The sequence below is a fragment of the Rhagoletis zephyria genome, unplaced genomic scaffold (assembly GCF_001687245.7).
Source record: "Rhagoletis zephyria isolate East Lansing unplaced genomic scaffold, Rhagoletis_zephyria_1.1 Rzeph_scaffold_03369, whole genome shotgun sequence".
In the NCBI taxonomy this organism is placed as follows: Eukaryota; Metazoa; Arthropoda; class Insecta; order Diptera; family Tephritidae; genus Rhagoletis; species Rhagoletis zephyria.
Genome location: NW_016160452.1, coordinates 28,971 through 32,670, shown reverse-complemented (window position 1 = coordinate 32,670; position 3,700 = coordinate 28,971). Strand labels below are relative to the sequence as shown.

The 3,700-nt window shown below is 36.2% G+C and overlaps 1 long non-coding RNA gene across 1 annotated transcript in view; it reads left to right on the top strand.

Annotated features, from left to right (window-relative positions):
* Positions 1–1,520, top strand: part of LOC108368870 (uncharacterized) — a 5,338-nt gene extending 3,818 nt beyond the window's left edge. Inside the window, exons 2-3 of the long non-coding RNA XR_001848429.1 lie at positions 1,053–1,103; positions 1,321–1,520. This is a non-coding gene — a long non-coding RNA (uncharacterized LOC108368870). The remainder of the gene's footprint in view (positions 1–1,052; positions 1,104–1,320) is intronic.
* The last annotated feature ends 2,180 nt before the right edge of the window (positions 1,521–3,700 follow it).

Here is a 3,700-nt window from a genome sequence, read left to right as displayed (position 1 = left end):
AAGACCTGAGCACGCCCTAAAGTGGCACCAGCCGAGGCAAGAGTTGCACTTGACTGATGTCACGTTACGGTATATTCTGGACTGACAAACAGAGCAGATTGTCGGAGGGACTAGGAGTTGCCGGCGGCGGTGTGTGGGTGCTATTGTGTTTGTTTGTGTGTCTATTGTTGTGCTGTGTTGGGGTGTGGGTGTGTTGATTGTGTGCTGCCCAGGCGGGCGGTGGTTTGCCGTGGAGGCGGTCCGGTTCGCACAGCATGGGGCCACGAACGACGTGGTCCATTGCCGGTGTGTACGCAGGCGCGAGCAGTTACGGAGGTGACTCCACCAGTCACTGGCATTGCACCTGACCGAGGTGGAGGTTGTATGCAGTCGTCTCTGGCATACGCAGCAGGTGTAGGTTTCTGGTCCTGGGTTTGACTCTATGCCAGCCCTGAGTGGAAAGGTGCGGAGAAGGTGTAGCCCTAGGATCGATGATGGATTTCGCCGACCTAAACGGGGTTAGATCACCGAAACAACAGCCCTTGGTCGGGTAAAACCCAAGCCATTCTGGTACGCAGAACCAGCTGTCGTGGGAATGTAATTGATGCTTTTATCTCCCTGAGCGAAGCGCCCATGTCCACCGCGTGGAACACATTCAGTGCGGAGCCGCACTTCGCTAGCTCGTCCGCTGCCTCGTTTCCATAAATTTCCCTATGTCCCAGGACCCATATTAGAGGTTTTGTCAAGAGATTTCGCACTAAATTTAAATGATTGTAAATAAAAAAAAAGCAAAAATATGCAAAATTAGGTATTTTTGCAAAATATGCAAAATCATACATTTGCTGCAAAATATGCAATTGATCGTCAAGACACTCGCAAATTTAACTTTTCCCTGCGATCAGTTTGTGTCAACAATTTATATGATGAGAAAAGGATTCTGATCTATGTGGCATGATTCACATAAAACCGCAACTCTACTTTCTTAAAAATAGGTCCTACTGATTAAAATTTACTACAAAACTAATCAAGTTTAATTCAATTTTACCTAACAAAATATTATTTTTCTTTAACAGCGTCAAACAATTGTTATACGGATATCAGCCGATGTCATGTCAAAACTCCAGGTAAATCGATATATATATATATTTGTCTAAATTTATTTAGTTAATTAAGTTAATTTTCCAAGTGATGAAACAAGGAAAGCTGATTTTGTGGAATGATTCACATTAACCGCAACAAAACATCCTCAAAAATAGGTCCTACTGATATTACATAACTAAAAACTTCTTTTTCTTTTTTAATTTTGAACACAACTAATATATACATTATATCTTTTTACAGATACCTACATACGGACCTTCATGTAATTATGAAAACAGCACATTGTTTTAAACTTTAAGATGTCGTTTAACGTCGAATTTTCTCATGCGTCAGGGTAATTAAAACTTCTGCCGTGTTTTCAATAATTAGTTTAGAGGTATTTAATAGCGTTCATTTGTAAAATAGGAAAAATGACAGATTAAAGTTTTATCAACAAACAATTGGTTTATATTTTATTCTTCACCATGCAGCCGGAATCCAAGAATGATAAAATACAACATTGATAAAAGAAACTATCAAAAACGAAATTTTCTTAATATTTTATTTATTTTTTTTTATATATTACTTATTAAACACAGTNAAACGAAATTTTCTTAATATTTTATTTATTTTTTTTTATATATTACTTATCAAACACAGTATAAAAATGAAAAAGCATGCTGTCACACGTCATTTGTCATACAATATGTCGATAAACAGTATTACCAAAATAATATTAAAACGTGAGACGTACGTGTATTTAAACATTGAAACATTAGAAATTGTTAATGNTGTGAAATGGGATTATCCGGAATGTATAAAGAAACGCAGCCTATAAAAATGAAAAAGCATGCATAAACAGTATTACCAAAATAATATTAAAACGTGAGACGTACGTGTATTTAAACATTGAAACATTAGAAATTGTTAATGTTTTTTTTCATTTAGATTTCCTATTTTTTTATCTTTTAAGTTGAAGTTTTGAATAAAAAAGAAAGTATTAACATAAGAAAAAAATTTGTTTTGTATAATTCAGAGAGCAAAGGAAAAAAAACGAATTTTTTGTCCTAAATTGAATAAAATCGATATAAGTTGTGCATGAATACACCTCCCTTCCCCCTAATTTTCAACGCTGAACATTTTAGGCTATCTAAAAATTGAAATTGCATTATGAGAAGGTCAAATTTCGTGGATTTTCGCAACAATGTTGTCGATTTTCGGAAAAAGGCTTTAAAATCCTAAAAAAAAACTGAAGCACCCTCTGGCGGCCCTCAAAGGAAAAAATTATTGCCAAAAATTTATTCCTCGACCCACCCCAAAAACCCCCAGATACACATTTTGGCTAGTTTTCAATAAAGCTGTTTCAACAGGTGACCCACTTTTTGAAAAAAAAAAACTAGATAGAAAAAATCGCTGGCTCGAAATTCATTTTAGTCTTATGGTTTCTTGGGCAAAAATGCTTGAAATAACCGAAATAACTTTAATCGCGATGTGAATTTGATGCAAAAAATTTGACCCGCCCTACTGTAAAGGGTGAACACACCAAAACTGCTACACTTTGGGAAACTTATAAATCACCTAAAAAGGTTTCAATATTTTGAAACTCAAAATTTCATTTGAATTTGATTTCTAGTTAAGTTAAAAATGGCAACCGAGTTAGAAGCGAGACAAATTATTTTGCACGAGTTTATAAATAATCCGGCCTTAAGTGCGCGTAAAATTGCACCATTCGACAGTTGGCAGGGTTTTGAATCGGTAATCCTCAGTGCGTTTTCGCGAGATCCGAAGATTTCGTCGCGTTCTGTTGCAAAATCTGTTCGTAAATCGCAGTCTTTCGTACAAAAAGCTCAAACAGCGCCAGATCGAGACGCAAAGCAGAATGTTACAGCTAAATCCCGCAGCCGGAAATTGTATCAATCCCAAATTACAAAATACAAATGCATTGTTATGGACGACGAAACTTACTGCTTTCAAAATTTCAAATATATTGCTGGTCAAGATTTTTATACTGCTGCAAGTCGTCAAGATGGCCCTGAAAGCTGTAATCTGAAAACGAAGTCCAAATTTCCAAAAAAAAAAAAATACATGGTTTGGCAAGCTATTTGTTCCTGGTTGGATTGGCCGTAAGAGCCCTTATTTCACATCCGGGACAATGAACGCTCAAGTTTATCGGGATGAGTGCCTCAAAAAGCGTATTTTGCCATTTGCAAATAATAACTAATATTTTAACATTTTAATTATATATAAAATTCAAAGTTTTATACTAAAAAAAAAATATTTCAAAGCCTTCTAATTTCTTTCGTGTAGTAATTTTTAAGTGTCGCAGTTTTGGTATGTTCACCCTTTATATACAAGTATATGTAGAACTATGAATTTAAAAAATACATCAAGGTTTAGTTGAGATATTCGCATTCGACCACTATGTTCTGTACATTTCCCAGTACGCCAAAGCTTCGGACTGCCATTCACCTGGGAGTGGCCAGAGGTGATTCGTGTGCTTACGGTTGAAATTGCAGCTCACTACATCTGGATATTTATATCCACGTTTCCTCTGGGTAACGCCCAAACACCAGTTTGAGATCCATGATTCAATAATAGGTTCGTTCGCGTAGCTGTTAATTGTTCATGTTTAACCAAAACT